Genomic DNA, 17928 nt, shown 5'->3' on the forward strand with positions numbered 1-17928 from the left:
AGTGCTGGACACTTAGGCATCTGAGAGACCCGAGTCCAAATTCAGTCTGATAATAGTCATTCAAGGTGGCGCAGTGAAAAGACTATTAAGTTTGGAGTTAGGAAGACATGAGTTCAAATCTGTCCTTTGACACTCAGTAGCTGTGTGACTGGGGGAGACATTTCACTGCTCTCTGCCTTGGTTTCCCCAATTGTAAATAATACACAAACATAACACAGAAATAACGTAAATAATACACAAAGAAAACATTGAGGATAATAATCTAGCCCTTATCTCCCAGGGATGTTTTGCGGATCTAATGAGATAACGAAGGGTGTAGCAACAGTTCTTGAATATAGACGGCATTCCGTAAAGGCTTCTTCCCTCACGGTAGGCTGGCTACCGGCTACAGCGACTTCTGAAACAGATGGGGGCACGGATACGTCGCAGTGGAGGGAAGAGCCCAGACCAATGAAATGGCAGCTCTCTGGAAAGTACTTAAATCAAAGTAGGACTAACTTCCATCTCAACCTGGGACTCCCTGAATTTATAACTGCAGCCCAGGAGACAACCAAGGCCACTTGCAATATATTGCTCTGTTGACCTAAGAGCCCTTTCTCTTAGAAACAATATAAAACAGTTAGGATCTCCTCATGTTCGGCATAAATTCATGGCGCTCTTAGAATCCAATTTTGTTGCACCAAGTTCTAGCAGGCCACCTGGCAGCACGATACAAGCGAGGAGCTCTGCTTCGGAGCATGCCTCCCCGCCAGGATCCCTGGCCTGGCCCTTCCCCTTGTTTCAAGGCCAATAGGCTGCCTCCCTCCCTCAGCTGGCAGGTACCCCACCCTCACCTCAACAAAATAAGAGAGGCAAAAAGTAACCTTCCGAACTCTCGCCACTTCCAAACGTCCCACTGTCAGCTTTAACGGAGTGGGGACTTATGACAGCTGCCTCCAAGTACTTGAAAGACCTCCCGTCATGTGGAAAAGGGGTGAGAAGGCAGAATCAGAAACAAGGGGGTTGGAAGGTGCAGAGAGGAAAATTCAGGATTAATATCAGGAGAATGTTCCAAACAATGAAAGCATTCCCTAAGTAGAATGGGTGGAATTGGGAAGGCAAAGGATTCTGCCTTTCTAGAGGTCTTTTATTTTAAACCTTCATTCTTAGAATTAATACTGTGTATTGGTTCCAAGGCAGAAGAGTGATAAGGGCTAGGCAATGGGAGTGAAATGACATGCTCAGGGCCACATAGCTAGAAAGTCAAATTTGAACCCAAGACCTCTCCCATCTCTAGCCTGGCTCTCAATCCTCTGAGTCATCTGGCTGCCCCCTCTCTTGTCTTTAAGTAGAAGGTGTTTTATAGGTTCACAGATCAAGAGCTGGAATGAAGCTTAGAGGTCACCTAGTCCAACCCTCTCAATTTATAGATGAGCAAACTGAGGTCCAGTCCATGGTTTCACAGATAGGATTTGATCCCTTCATCATTAAAACAGTTCATTTTCCACTGTACCACATTCCCTTCTGATGCCTACTTGTCAGAAATGCTACAGACTGGATTCTTGTTCAGGTTTGGGTTCTAGATGGCCCCCAAGGGTTCTTTTGGTTCCAGAATTCTATGTCCAGACGGGTCTTCTGGCCTCCCAAGTCATCTAAAATGGTCGCAAAGAAGCAAGTTTCAACAACAAAGGGAAAATAAAAATGACTTGGAAATTCCTTCCCTGCCCCTCCTCTTTTCCTGCCCCTTGCCCTAGTATGCCCTGAGTGGTCCCCTGGGCACTGTGAACACGAGCTGGGGCCAGGAGTGGGCGGAGGAGGCGGCTTTGTTGTTTGGCTAGCTTCAGCGGTGTTCACATATTTTAAGAACAGCATGAAGGTAATATTGACTGAAAGGAATTCTACATGCCATTTAACTAAATGGCTCTACAGCTGGGGAGATCTATAGACAGGAAGCATTATGATTCAAGGGCTCTCAATTACAGTGATCCTCTCTTATTGTAGAAATACACCAACAGGGCTGGCCATTCCCCCTCCCTCCTCCTCCACCACCCCACAGCCCAATCTTCAGGTGTTTCTACAAGTGCAGTTCTCAGAATCCTAGAGACAGTTTCAAAGTAAGTATGCAAGAAAAGAGTTCAATGTCCTCCCTAGGGAACCGCTCTTCTGTCTTCTAAAAGACAGCATGGTACGCCACGTGAAGAGTGCTGGATTTGGAGTCAAAGGACCCGAGTTCAAATCCTAGTTCTTCCACTTACCTTTGACATTTCATTTAAATAATAAAAGCTTGCTGTGTGTTTCTTTTCTCTGGTTAAAAAAAAAAAACTCCCCTGCAAAGTGGATATAAATACACCATCTGTCTATCTTTCTATCTATCTATACCTACTGCCTATCTACCTGGGAGTCTATCTCTACAGCTATGTCTCTTTACTTACAATTATCTCTCTCTAGCCAACTTTCTACCTGTATCTATCTACCTACCTATATCTAATCTATCTCTACCTAGATCTATCAATCTACCTACCTCTCTACCTACATCTCTCTCTACTTATTTTTCTACCTGTATCCATCCATCCATCCATCCATCCATCTCAGCTAGATGACAGTGCATGGTGTATCAGACCTGGAGTCAGGAATGCCTGAATTCAAATCTGGTCTCAGACACTGACTAGCTCTGTGACTCTAGTCAAGTCCCTTAACCCTGTTTGCCTCAGTTTCCTCATCTGTAAAATGAGCTGGAGAAGGAAATGGCAAACCACTCCAGGATCTTTGCAAAGAAAACCCCAAATTGGGTCATAAAAAGTTGGACAAGACTAAAAATGACTGAACAAAGCATTTATGTTGGGCTTTTAAGGTTTGCAAAGTGCTTTACAGAAAGTATCTAATTTTATTCTCACAACGCCCATGGCAGCTAGTAGTACTACTAATAAAAATAGCTAATATTTATATAGTGCTTAATATGTGTCAGAAATTATCCTAAGCTCTTTACAATCATTATCTCATTTGCTCCTCCCAACAACCCTGCACAGGAGGTGCTATTATGCCCATTTTACAGATGAGAAAACTCAGACAGACAATACCAATTAAATGACTTGCCCAAGATCCCGCAGCCAAAACACTCCTTATGCAGGATTTGAAGCCAGGCCTTCCTGACCTGGTAGCCTGCATCATTCCCCCACATCTAAGACGCTTTCCTCATCTATAAAATGAAAGCGTTGGGGTAGTCAGCATCTGAGCTCCCTTCCAGTTAATCTATGATCCACGAATCAGATCTGGAAAAGCCTACTGTTTAAACAGTCATCTTCAGCTTCAGAGCCGGAAGGCACCTTGGAGCTCATTACCTGAAGCTGCCCAGCGAGGTTCAGTGATTTCCCCCTCCCAAATCGCACAGATGGTTAAGGGGCAGAGGCCGGACTCAAACTCTGCCTCCAAGTTCAATGTTCTTTCCACCCTCCCCCAGCCCCCACCGCCTACCAGACTTGAACTGAAGGCCATTTGCAAGGCTCTTTAAAAGCATGCTTCAAAATGCTCAGCTTCTTTCTCTCCATTTTTCTCGGGCTATGATGGGAATGTTAAGTTAGAGAGAATGCTGAATGTACAGCAGAAAAGCAGGGCGGATAGGCTCTTAAGCTATACACAGAAGAGGAGCCAGGCTGTGGCAAGAGAAGGCCAGGGAGGTCACATCTAAGAGTGGGAAGAAGAGAAAATGCTGGTGGGACTTAAGGAGGCTTTTTCTTTAACCTATCCAAAACACTGATTTAAATGTACTCTTGTCCTCAATACAAATATGTTATATTATATGTGTATGTATATTTGTATCCCAAATATATACACAATAAATACATACACCAACATATATCACAAAAATATACCAAGATTTATTGGGGCAGACACGATTTATTCCAGAAAGAGACATCCCAGCACACCAAGAAGGACTTGGACTTCAGTGTTCAACAGTAACCGCCTGCCCTTCTAGCCGTGTCTCTTTACCAGAGCCACGATTAATATGGGGCAAATGGAGCTTTGCCTGGAGAACCAGCATGACGTGACTGGAGGCAGTACCTCCTCTCTCAAGTACTGCGGATGCTACAGTGGTGCGAATGCCCTCAGGCTGCCATTGCCAGAGGCTGGTCCCTGGAAGCCACTTCACTTTCTTCTCCAAGGCCTATAGAACAAGATCTAACCTCTTTGAGGAACAATATGATAGTGCATCCTCTACTCAGTTGATTTGCTCCAGATAGCTTCATTCCTAGTTCTAGGTCTGCTCCCTGACACAGTTTCCCTTCTAACCCGAATGTCCTTTTCTCTGATTCCCTTCCCGAGTTCAAATCTGACCTCTGACCTCACACATTCTGGGCAAGTCACTTAACCCTGATTCTTCTTCTGTAAAATGAACCAGAGAAGGTACCGACAAACCACTCCAGTATCTTTGCCATGAAAATCCCAAATGATGTCCCTGGATGTGACTGAAAGGGCCTGAAAAACAATAATCCCTTCCACCATGCCGTTAGCCCACGAAGCTTCCGATATACCTGGCACATCCTCCTTCTTCCTCTTAGCCAGCTAAATTCTCACCTCGTCCTTTAAAAGGCCATTCCAATGCCCCTCACTCCAGGAAACTTTCTCTGGAACACTATGTCACCCTTCCCTGTAAGAGCTACAGATGGAAGCTCACCTCAGCTTTCCTCTTCCCCCTTCAGTCCACACACCTCTCTAAAACACTTATGATGCATTACTTTGTATCACCAATTTGGGGCACATAGTAGGCACTTAATGCTGTTGGTCGAATGTGTCTTACCCTCCTTTTATGCTAATCCTCTTAGAGGCCTTGGGACCAAGTCTAATCTAAAAGTGGTCTCCCAGTTCCCATCCCTAATGCTGTACGGAGTAGGCATTTACTTGAAAATGTGTTGAAAGGTATTGTTTTTATCTGACACTGTAAAGAACCCTTACCTTCTGTCTTAGAACCATGACTTCATATTGGTTCCAAGGCAGAAGAGAGGGCTAGACAATGAGGGTTAAATGACTTGCCTAGGGTCACAGAGCTCAGGACAGATTTGAACTCACCTCATTCTCTATCCACAGGGCTGTCCCGGAAACATTTTTTAATAGCCATGATCCAAATCAGCCACAGATTTTCATGGCTGGAAAACAACCTTGGAAATCATCTGGCCCAATACTTATTTTACAGAAAATGAAACTAAGGACCAAAGAAGTAAAATCCACTGAGCCACTGCTGGTTCCATCTCCTGCCACCAAGCACATACCTAAGTACATTCCCAGAATGTCCTCTCGCCTCATTTTTGATTTCCAGAATATTTCTGTTCCTTCAAGGTTCAGTTCAGGTGTCATCTCCAGCCTCTCCCTCTACTTTTCAGTGCTGCCAAATTACCTAGCATTAAAAGTTCTATGGGCATATATTTTATTCCCCACCTCAATGGAATGTGAGCTCCTTAAGGGAAGGGCTTGTTTTTGTTTGTTTGTGGTTGTTTTCTGGCTGTGTGACCTAGCACCCAGGACAGCACCCTGCACCTGGCAGACATTTCATGTTGTCCATCCTACCTTTCCTTTTTTCTATTTTTCCTTAAACCCATACTTTCTATCTCAGTAACAATTCCAAGACAGAAGGGCAAGGGCTAGGCAATTGGGATTAAGTGACTTGCCTAGGGTCACACAACTAGGAAATGTCTGAAGTCACATTTGAAGTCAGGTCTCCCCAACCCTAGATCTGACACTCATCTACTGTCCCATGTAGCTGACCCAAACCTTCCTTTTCAAAGAGGACCAATGGCACTATGGGGTGATATCTTTATTGGGCATGGATTAGATTTGAATGAGGTAGAGGTGCACCAAGTCATCAGCCCCACTCTCTCCTCCAATCATCAAAGTCCAGAGGCAAGACAATAAATCTTGGTGGAATAGAATCGAAATGACTTGTCCAAGGTCAAGGAAGGTGGTGGTGGAAGAACCAGGACTAGAATACAGGCTTTTCTAATGAAATGTGTGGACGTGGGCAAACAACTTTTGAGCCTCAGTTTCTTCAAGTGTAAAGTGATAGTTGAACTAGGTGGTCTCTAAAAACTCTTCCAGCTTTAAATCAATGATCCTAAGATTCCCAGACCTCCTTGCTCATTTTCCCTATTCATCTATCTGCTTCCAGATTTGAAATCTGGAATTTCAAATACTGTATCATTGTTTCAGATCTGCTCCTTAAAAGTTTATATTTCTTTGCTCTGTTTAAAAAAAAAAGCAGCTCCCCTCTTCTCCCAAAGTGGATCTCTTTCACCAAAGAAAGTCCACAATTTTGGCAGGTGTCAACTATGTCCACTAATAACAGAATTCTGTTTGATTGAGGAGCAGGTCCAGAGTTCAGACCACAGCCCTATAAGATGATTCTGTTTTCCCATTCAACATAGACACACAGGTCTTTGGTTTGGCTCTGATTCCTCCAGACAAATTGATTATGCTCTCCCACTGCAAATCCCCCCCCCCCCACTTAAGAGAGACTTCCATCCCTATCCAGGAAGCCAACAATGCAGGGTGATAACTTGCAGGGCAGCACTGCCACAGACCGAGAACTGAAATTCACTCACATTGCTTTATGCATATTATATTATCTGACTTTGAACAGCACCGTGAAGCAGGTACTATTGCCCCATTTTACAGATGAAGAAATCTGAGTCTCAAAGAGGCCAACAAGTCACCCCATTACTAAACACTGGAAGTGTGGGATCCTAATGACCACATTACTTTGTTTCATCTTGATGCCACCTGCTCCAATGGAGTGAGCATCCTTTTTGCTACCGATTTTTGCTACATATTATAAAGAATGGAATACAGTCAAACAAAGTTCAATCAGGGCAAAGGATTTTTAAACACAAATTAAAGAGAGGAAGGATGGGTCCAAAATGGCCTTGAAAGCTAAATTGAAAGACATGGGGGTGGTGTTGTTTGCAAAATATATTTCAGGTCAACCACATGCTAAATTCCCTTGAGTATGAGCATCCTTGGCCTTAGAGAAACTTATTTTAATGTTTTAGGAAGGTTCTTTCAGTGGCATAGTAAAGGGCTGTCTTTGAAGTCAGGAAGCCCTGGTTTGGGTCCTGCCCATGGCCCAAACTAGCTGAGTAGCCATGGGTACTAAGTCACTTAAGCACCCAGTGGCTCCAGGGAACTAAGTTGAGGTTGAGCTGCTGCTCTGCATGAGGATAGTTTCCTTCCCCAATGAAATCACATCTGGACCCTTTCCTCCTCCCCAAAGACCTTTTAGTGTTCTTTCCACCTTCAGCATTTGAAGATGACTAATCCAGCCTTTTTAAAGTATGAGCACTGGAAAAAATCCATGGGGAAATATTTGGAACCGTAATACATTGAAGTTCAGAAGTGGGGTGGGGGAGGAGAAAGAATAGCTGGACATCCTCAAAAGAGTGGCTTGCCTGGGCTTTCCCATGACACAGCACATCTAAGGTCTCCTTAACGATAAATCAATGCCTCATGTTTATTTATTTTGATCCTTTGTTCTTGACTCAAAGAAATTGGCTCCAATTTCACACACCCAAAAAGTAGAGCAAGTACCACAGTAGAAATCCATCAGAGAAAGCAATTCATGCAATGGAAGAGCTAGAAGGGTTCTTGGGAGATTATCTAGTCTGGCCCCTCTCTCCTCCCTAGCTTATAAAGTTCAATTCCACGAAGTGATTTACCCAGGCTCTTACAGGTAGTAAAGAGCAGATTGAAATCAAGGTTTTCTAAATCTGTTGCTTTTTCTATTGTACTTCTGGGAAGTAAAGTAATTCAAAGTCAAAGATTGCTGAAGGGAAAAGGCTCTCAAACACCGTCTAACCAGGGGTTTTAAACTTGGGGTCCAGGAACTTATTTTTAAAAATAATTTGATCTTTTTTCCTTTGTAATCCTATGCATTTTGCTTCGGACACTTAAAAGCATTATTGTGAGATTGGATCCAAAGGCTTCACCAGATTGCCAAAAAGAGTCTGTGAAATAAAAAAAGGTTAAGAATCCCTGCTCTAGTCCTTTTCCCTCCTTTAAAGCTGAAGTGCACAGCGCTGAGAAAGACTTGCTAAGGGTAACACGGCAACCCTTGTGGCAGAGCCATAACTAGAATCTGGGCCTCCCGGCAGGCAGCTCATCCAATTTGCCTTCTATCACACAATGCTGCCAGACACTTCTAGCGTGTTCAGTTCTACCAGCACTATTGTCAGAGAAGAGCAGATTGTTACCAACTGTTAAATCCTGACTAATACCAAGCATAAAGCACTTGATGAAACCCATTCTAAAAAAGGAACCATCGCAGTCCCTGGGCCTTCATCCTCTACTTTGTCTTCTTTGGTCCAAGGTACCTAAACTTGCATCTATCCAAAATCTGCTCAAGGGAGAAGGGTTGGACTAATAGTAAGAGCTCCTGTTTATATGGTGCTCTAAGATTTGCAAAGAGGTCTCCTCTCAAGCAGGCTGGGCAAATTCTCATGTCTGGCTACTGGGGAGAGCGTTTGAGGGGCTAGGAGTGGTGGTGTTAAATACCAGCTACTGCTCTCTACTTTCGCATCTCCTTCCTAATAATTTATAACTGTGGAAAAAGTGGGATGGTCTATCTCAGGATAGAAGGGGTTTCCCAATACTTTAAATAGCAACTGAACTGGCCACTTGTTGGGTATGTTGCGGAGGGATTTCCTATGTAGTGATCTTGTTGGCCTTGGAGGATCCTTTCAACTCTGAGATTCTACGATTTTTCCTCTGAGATGTCTACTTTCCAATACTCCCCAGTCCTCAAGATCTATACAATGTCCATGACGAATGCACCAGAATATCAGAGAAAGAAGTTATAAAGGAAACCATTAGGATCAGATCCTCCAAGGCATGCAGTTGTAAGCATGCACCAGCAGCTGCCATGGAATCTGCTTGCCCAAATGCTATGGGGCAAATGTGGTATAATGTAAAGAGGACTAACACTGGCATCAACACATCTGTTTAATTTCTAACACATATTATGCCTGTGACGTTGGGCATGTAAACTGGGTCCTCAGTTTTCTCATCTGTAAAATGAGGGTGCTGAACTAAATGAAGTCTTTTCCAGCTCTGTTGTGTCTGTGTCCTTATGAAAAAAGACATGTATTTCCTCTTAGCATCAATCAATAACCATTTATTGTGTCAGGTGCTAAGGACACAAAAACAAAAGGAAAAGAAACATTTCCTGCCTTCAGTAAGTTTACATTTAAATCAGGGTTGGGGGGAATGTAATAATAGGAATAAGAATTCACAAATATTGTGTTTTGTTTTACAAAAAACTTTTCATCTTATTTTCCCACTGATGGTATTATCCCAACTTTATAGATGAAGAAATCGAAGAGAAGGGTGGTTAAATGATTTGTCAAGAGAATCATAGCTGGTAAGTGTCAGGCTATGACTTCAAGTTCAGAGTTCTATGCCCCCATTAGGCCTCAATACAAGATATTGGGGAGAGAGACGGGAAAGGAGAGGCAAGGCCTTAGTTAGAGAAAGGTGGCAGCAAAAATGCTATCATAAACTCTCTATTTCTGAAAAGTGAATACAATTCCTCTGGGCTAATAAAGATCCCTGTGTTTGAGTTTTTATTTAGAATGGAGACTAATGTTTCTGATTACCAATAAAATGTTGGCCTCCTGAAGTATTCTCCCCCAGAGTAATAACTTCAGGTAGAAGCGGAGCTGACCTTATATCTGGCCAGAAAGAAAGGTATATTCTGTAAACTGAGGAGCAACCAGGGAGCACTTGACCAGGGAAAGAACATTCCTGCAAACAGACCATGAGTCTAGCTTCATCAGTGGCAGATTTCACTTTCAATGTTTTTTACAGTTGTTTTTCTAGCCCTCTAATATGATGTGTATACATACATTCATTTATTATATATATTTTGTCACCTAAATCAACGTTATGTCATTTCTACTCAACCACATGCAGAGTCCATAAATCTATTTTTAATATTAAATATGCCACTTTATGAGTTATTTATTCCAGTTTGGTTGTCATCCAGCGCTTTGTGGTATTGTTGCCCCAGGACAGAGCTGCTCAAACTGATTTCTTTTACAAATATAAAGTTACTTTGGGGCAGAAATCTGAACAAAGATCTCTCTAGTGTTCTGCACCCATTTCGAGCTTATCATGCTATTGTTTTTAGCAGGAGGATCTACAAGATGCTCAGGAAACAGTGACCCTTGGGACCTGAGAAGCTCTGGTGGGACTAATAGGACCCAAACCTGGACAGTGACCCTTTAAAAGGGGCTCAGCAACAGGCTAGATTCCTTGGGTTCTCCTCTCAAAGAAAAAGCCCCCCAAAGGCCCCATCCCTACCAGGCACAAATTATTTGGTGTAACCCATTTGGAAAGAAGGAACCAGACAGGAAAGAGTTGAGGTCAGAGACCCCTCCAAGACTGGGAAGTCCATCAATCCAGCAAATCACAACTTTCTTTGCTGAGAACCAAGTTTTCTTCTTAGCCTAGAAAACAAGCTTTCTCCTTCCAGACTTCAGTCACCAACAGTTAAAGGCACAGCAAAAAAGGAAAAAAAAAAGGAAAGGGGGGTAGGGGATACATGTGATACTTGTTGTTTAAAACTTTCTGCTCATCTTCTGCAAAGCGGCTAGAAGATGTTTGCAAAGCTGTTAGAACAAGTCTTTGGAAAGCAGCAAAGAAGCTAGTAACAGCAACTTAGATGAACCTTTTATGGGGGCACTCCCTAAAAGAGCCATTTGGAGTTGGGGGGGCTTAGGAGGGGGGGTTATAGAAATAAACTGGGGGGGGGTAAGGAACAAGAGCGGCTACTAGGGCAAGTTGAGCCTCTCCCAGCCCCCCACACGCACTACAACAACCTTTCTCTAGTGCTCTATACACACCCCTCTCTGGGTGCCACCTGAGTTGGAAACAGTGACAGGGAGCAGCCTAAGTCCACTGGCCATGTATCTGTTGCTGTGGCTTCCTCTCTTTCTCTCTCTCCCACCTCCTTGCTGCAAACAACCCACCGCGTCATGCATGGTTCTTGCCACCACATTACGACAAATCGTCACAGGGAAAGGGTAGAAAAGAGAAACACACACACACACACACGCACACACAGAAGCGTGCAACCTATTTAACTATTAAAAACACAGATACAGCGGAGATTCGGTCAAGTCCCCACCGAGGCTCGCTCGCAGCACAAAAGACCCGCAGTTTCCCCAGGACTCGAGAGTGAGGGAGGGGGAGGAGGGAAGAGCCGGCCGCGGCAGGAATGAATAAATAAATAAATAAAGCAAGCGAGAGTCGCGTCTACGTAACGCCCTGTCGAAAGCGGACGCCATATTTTTTTGTGGCTTATGTCGACATAGGGAAACGTAGACATGTTTTTTTTTCCTCCCCTCCTTCCCTTCCTCCTCCCCCCCATTTACCCAAAACTTATTTGGAGGAAAAAAAATCAATGTTCACCCCCCACCCCCAGTTCTTGCTCCTAAAAATAATAATAATAATAATAAAAAAATTTTTTTTGAACAAACACTCCTCCCTTTTCCTCTCCTCCTCCCCTCCCCCCCTTTCAAAAAGCCGGCCAAGTCCCATTAACAAAACATTTTAAGGGGCTGCTGTTGCTGCCGCTGCCGCTGCCGCCGCCGCCGGTGGGAAAGTTGGGTCGGAGTCGCCGGCGATCGGAGGTGCTCCTGGTGCAGCGAGCAGTTAGAAGTGTGTGAGATTTCAGCGCCGGGAAGGAAAGGAAGAAGGAGGAGGAGGAGGAGGAGGAGGAGGAGGGAGGGGGAGGGGGGGCGCTGCTCGGCCGCCGCGAGGGGAGGCGAGGGGGGAAGTTTCTTACCTTGCACCGGGGCTTTGGAACGCGGAGACACGGGTTTGGAACGCGGAGACACTGCGCGAACGTTCCAAAATGGAACTCTGGCTGTTTCTACACCCCCCCCCCCAACCACCACCACCACCACCACCACCACCAGCCACCCCCCTCCACACACACACCCACTGGTCCCCCAGTCCACACCGTGGAACCGAATCCTATCGTGGGGTTTAAAATTATACTAATTGATAAGAATACCCCAAACGGGAAGACGGTGGCAATCCCCCCCCTTCAAAAAAAAGGGGGAAAAAAGGGGGGGATAAAAAAAATCCCTCGATCAGTGGGGAATCTACGCCAAAACCCACATGATCTCTAACGTCAGCATGCGTATTTGCATACGATACCACCACCAGCTCTTCCACCCGGGTCTCGTATTCCGCGGAAAGTTGCAAACTGAAATTCTTACCCCGCCAGAGACGCGTCGCAAACATATTTTTTTTTTCTAAAGAGGGAAAGAAATACCCCTAAACACGCGCTGTTTATTTGCAATTAGAGGGAGGAGGTGGTGGGAAGAGAGGGGAGGAGGAGGGAAATTAACTTAAAAGTGTGATCTCAGTAACGGACTCGGTGGAATTTCTGCGAGAAGTGTAGAGCGAGATCATTGAATATTAAGTACAGCTCGGGTGGTGGTGCATCCCCGCAAACGGACGGTGTGCGTCTTGTAAGGGAAATGCCCCTTTTCTTTATGAAAAGTTCAAGGTGTCACTGATGAGCTCTGCAAACTGTTGATCCTGACCACGTGGAGTAGAGATAGAGGAACCGGTGAGAAGGAGGGAAGAAGCAAAAGCCGAGTTGCAGGGAGGATGCAGCTACTGGAGCAAATGCTTGTCGCCGCCTTTTAGGATCGAAACCGCCTCAGACCCTGGAGTGGGTGGGTGGGGAAGGGGCGTAGAAAGCAGTGAAATCAGTTTGCTTGTGTCCAGGGCTCCCTCCTCTTTGTGCTTCGGTTATAAAGAAGAGGAAAGAAAAAGAGGGGGGGGAAAGGCAGGCGAGACATTTCACGTTTGCAACTGTTGACGGGGGCTGAGGGAGAGGGAGGGGAGACTGGGAACTCACTTATATAACTATCCTTCAAAAATTAGGTCACGTTAACCTAGTAGTTTAACGGGGTTTCCCTTCTCCACACGAATTCCTGATGCCAGTTGGAGATCTTAGCTTTCAACTTTAAAAAAAATGAAAATTATGCTTTTTAAAAAAATTATTGAAAGCGAGACTTCGTGGGCTTAAGGAGATGCCTACTTCTGCTGCGATTGAAAAGTCCTCCCTACATGAGAAATGGAATTTTAGAATTGGATACTTTCCCATTCACCTCTTGCTCCCTCTTCTAACAGAAAATTTAGAGGGTTGGCACCCAGATTTCTCTCCCGGAGGTAGTTTGAATGAAAGTGATCCAGAGAGGAAAGTTCAGATTGCTGTCTTCTCACTAGCTGCCCTTGCTGTGTTAAGATACTGGCCGGTGGCTCCTATGGTGACAAAAAGAGGGGCATTCTTGCTGTTCCAGAGCTAGTCTTTGGGTCCAGCTCCTGACTATGTGCCGTCGTAGGGAGAGGAGGCTTTCACATTCCTTCTCTGAGGGGAGTAGGGTGATTTGTCAGATTATCCCTCTAGGGGTAGGAGGGGGGAAAAAGAAAGGTGGTTTTCTTCCTGGTAGAACAAATAGATTCTAAGATAAAAATTCAAACTTTAGCACCTTGTGCCTGGATGGATTTAAGGATGATCAATGTATGGGTGATTTGAAGAAACTTAGCAGACAGGAAATTTCACACCTAATTAATTACTTGTATCTCTAAAATCCGTAACTTGCATATTGAGAATGCATCCCGCCCTCTGCTTCCCCTCCTCCCCTTCCATTAATTCCAGTTAGGCTTTAGAGCAGGACTTTTAAACCTTTCTTGAATCGTAGACCTCCTTGGCAATCCGGTGAATCCTATAGACCTCTCTGAGTGACGTTCTTAAAGGCAACATAAAATTAAATAGGGAAGATTACAAAGGAAACCAATGTATTTAAATACAATTATCAAAACATTAAAAAAGCAAGTTCGTGGACCTCTGGTTTAGAGCTGATCTCCAGGTGTAGTGGCCAAATGATTAAAAGATTTTAGGGAATCAAACTAGGCTGGATCCCTCATTTTTCAGGTCAGGAAAACAGGCCCAGAATGAGGAAGTAAATTATCTAGGGTCACCTAGGTAGTAAGTAACAAAGCTAGGTCTTCCGATTCCAGTGCCAGGTTATAGGCATATTGACAGAGGACATAGTATTTATTAGAAGCAGACCTAACAAATTGGACATAGTAGACTTAGTAATAACTAACAGTTGTACATCACAATGACAAAAAGCATTTACCTCACAGTAATTTATTTTAGCCCCTCAAACAATTTTCCAGGTAGGTGATGAGTAAATTATAGCTATTTTACATATAAGGAAACTGAGGCCAAATAAGTACAATAATGCAGACATCTAGTATTACATAGTTATTTGGGGTGTCCTAAATCCAAGTTCAATGTTATTTTCATCAAAGTAATTAAATTCAGTCCCATTGTCCTTAAGGAGCTTGAGCAGTAACAGAGTAGGAGCATTGTGACCCCCTAGTCTGGGGCCTTCAAACAAATGTCAGCCAGGAGAGTGAAAAAAAGAGCTAAGGGTTGAAAAATGTTTAGGAAACTGAATGTTGTGGTTTCCCTGTTAGTCCTGGCTCTGTTACTAGGCAGCTGGGTGACCTTGAGCAAATCAGTTAATCTCTCTGAGCCTCAGTTCTCTCATCTGTAAAATAAGAGGTTTAAATCAGAGAATTTTAAACTCTGGATGTTTTGAATTTTAAAGTGTAAATCTATTCTTATTACCAAAATGTCATGTGAAATCCAGTTTTAATGGAAAGCTCATTGGCCCAAGAGTGAAGAGATCTGGGCTCTGGTCCCAGTTCTTCCATTTATTAACTGTATGGTGGGAAGCAGATAATTTCATTTCTCAAAGCCCCTATTTCCCCGTTGGTAAAATGGGACTTACTCCCTCTCTGAACTAGGAGAGTGAAATGAAAAAGCATCTTCACTGTGAACTGTGGATCATAATATAAGTGCAAAACATTTTAATTATTTTCTTTCTCCTCGTATAAACACATTATTTTCAGGCAGGTTGAGGGTATCACCTTCAGAAGAACCCAGGCTATTTGACTCTCCTATCCCCAAAAACCTTACCATCTGCATCTAATTAGTTGTTAAATCTTGTTGATTCTGCTTCCACAATAGCGCTCCCATCCATCCCCTGTAGCCCATTCAGATAACTACAAAAATGACTATAACAGACTCCTAAATGATTGCTCTACTTTCAATCTAAATGATCTTTCTGCTTTGTATCTCTCTTTTCTCCCATCCATTCCCCCATATCTCTTAGAAGATAATTTTCCTTAGATATAGGTCAAGCAGATTTACTCCCTCACTCAAAAGCCTCTAGTAGTTTCCTATTGTCTCTCTGGAAAAGTGTTCTTGACATCTGTAAATTTTCTTAAACCACTGTGTATCTCTCCTTGATTCCAATATTAAACTATCTTGTATCCTACTTATCCGGGTACACACCTGGATTTTAGGAGAGTGGGCTCCTTGAGGTCAGGCACTAAGCCATTTTTCCTTTTCATATTCCTAGTGCCGCACAGATAGCATTTAATATTTATCAAAGGTTAAATGATCCAAAATATTCTTTCTAGCCTCCTTCCCCACCAGCTCCTCCATCTTTTAAGCAGCACGTTAAATGAAATCCTAGATATGTAAAAGATACAATATGGAGTGCGGTTCCAGGGAAAGAAAATTTTTCTTAACAATCAGAAATGTCTAAAATAGGAATGGGCTCTCCTCAGTGAAGGTCTTAGAGTTGGGGGCCACCGCAGGGACTAGATAATCCTTAATCTGTTTGTTTCTGTTCAGGTAGGAGTTGATGGCTCTTACTTCTCTTCCAGTTCTAAGACTGAGCTCCCTTCCTCAAGGCTCTCACTATCTCCAATCCTCAACTCCACCCCTTCCTCCAAACAGCTGTCAGAGTGACCTAAGGCATAAGACTAGTCATGTCACATCTCTGACCCAGACCTTTGAGTGGTTCTCTAACACTCCTAAGATCAAATATAAACTCCTTTGTTTGGCATTTAATACTCTTCACAACCTGGTTCCAATTTACCTTTCAAACTTTGTTATTCATTACTCCTCACTTCTGTCCCCCAAATTGGTCTTCTTACTATTCCTCACACACAATATTCCATTCTCCATCTCTGTGTCTTTGCACAGAGTCCCCCATCCCCAGAACAAATTTACCTCCACTTCTTAGAAATTCCTTTAGAGCTCATCAGCTCCTGACTCCAATGGGAGACCTTTCCCATACTCTTCCAGGTAATGGTATCTCTTTTCAAAAATTTTCTTTGTATTTTTAATATAGTTTGCAATTTATTTTCTTTATATACTTGTTTGTATACATAAAACCCTCTATGAGGTCTGACAGTTTTGTTTTCCCAACTAGCTCAGTCTCTGACATATATAGCAAGCACTTGATATTTGTTGATAGATTGATTAATTCACAAAGGTAACATGTTCTTAAAGACTGAGTCAAAAGGTCTGGCATCTGCCACTTACTAGCTATATAGCACCATGTAAACATGAGTGCTTTAAAATGCAAATCAAAACAACTCTGAGATTTCATCTTGTATCTATCAGATTGGCTAAAATAATAAAAGGGCAAAAGAACAAATGTTGGAGGGGTTGTGGGAAAATGTGGACACTAATGCATTGTTGGTGGAACTGTGAACTGATCAAACCATTTTGAGACATTAACATTTAGTAACATTTTCATAACAATATTAAGATATTTTTATTACGTATATGAGAGCAAACTGGAATTACACTCAGTTATGAAACTGTGCATACCCCCTTGACCCAGCAAGATCACTTCTAGGTCTATATCCCAAAGGGATCAAAGGAAGGGGCAAAGGACCTATTTATACAAAAATATTTATAGCAGCTCTTTTTGTGGTGGCAAAGAACTGGAAAGTGAAAGAATGTTTATCAGTTGAAGAATGGCCGAACAAGCTGTGGTATATGATTGTAACGCAATATTGTGCCATAAGAAAGGACAAACAAGAAGACCACAAAAAAACCTGTAAGGGCTTATATACAGTGCTGCAAAATGAAGTGAGCAAAACCAATAATGTATGAGGATCAACTGTATATGATAACTATTCTCAACAAGACAAGGATCCAGGATAACTCCAAGGGACTCATGACTATAAAGGTTATTCAGCACCATAGAATGAACCAATAGAGCCCTGCTGCATATTGAAACCTATCATCTTTCACTTGATTTCCTCCATAATTTTTTCTTTAATGTAAGCAATATGTCTTCCTTCACAACACAACAAAGAGGAAACTATATATTAGATGATAACATATGTACAACTTATATCATACTACCTGCCTTCTTGGGGCAGGGTGGAATGGAGAGAGGAAAAAGAATGAAACATAGATTTTTTTTTTTACATAGCCTATGTGAAAATTTGTCTATCTTGGATAAGTATGTTATAATTTATTATATATTTTTAAAGATCATGTATTATGTTACTGTTATGTTATATATAAAAATAAATGTCAACTCAAGAAATGTTGAAAGTATTTTCCTTGAAAGAATCCTATGGAATAGATAGTAGAAACGTTATTATTGTTACTACCATTTTACAGATAAAAAATAAATAAAAGCAGAGCAAAAGTTGATGGTCATCCAGTTGGTAAGTTCCTAGGAAAGGATTTGGATTTGATTCATCTAACTTTAATATTGTTCTTTTTCTCCTCTACCAGTGATTCTTAAAGTGTAGACCCTAGGGAAGTGATGGCGAACCTTTTAGAGATGGAGTGCCAGACTCTGCCCCACCCCCTTCTGACTGAGGGCTGTTCCTGGCCACCCCCCAGAGACCACATTCCCTGCCTCCCCTTACCCCAGCCAGGCAGGGGAAGAAGTGTTCCCATTGGGCTGCTGGGCAGAGGGTTGTGTGAAATGAGGAATGTCCTCAGCTGGGTACAGAGGGGGAGGGGAGTGGCCCAAGCACTCCGCTCCCCTCTAG

At 43.0% G+C, this 17928-nt stretch overlaps 1 protein-coding gene across 3 annotated transcripts in view; it reads right to left on the reverse strand.

Annotated features, from left to right (window-relative positions):
• Positions 1-12286, reverse strand: part of ZHX2 (zinc fingers and homeoboxes 2) — a 211492-nt gene extending 199206 nt beyond the window's left edge. For 2 of the 3 annotated variants that reach the window (XM_056823149.1, XM_056823144.1), the window contains exon 1: positions 11807-12152. The gene's annotated coding sequence lies outside the window, so the exon portion shown is untranslated. Of the gene's footprint in view, positions 1-11806; positions 12153-12245 lie in introns of those variants that run through there. The other variant, XM_056823146.1, reaches the window with a different exon arrangement.
• Between the last annotated feature and the right edge of the window lie 5642 nt (positions 12287-17928).

Source organism: Monodelphis domestica, chromosome 3 (assembly GCF_027887165.1).
Source record: "Monodelphis domestica isolate mMonDom1 chromosome 3, mMonDom1.pri, whole genome shotgun sequence".
NCBI lineage: Eukaryota > Metazoa > Chordata > Mammalia > Didelphimorphia > Didelphidae > Monodelphis > Monodelphis domestica.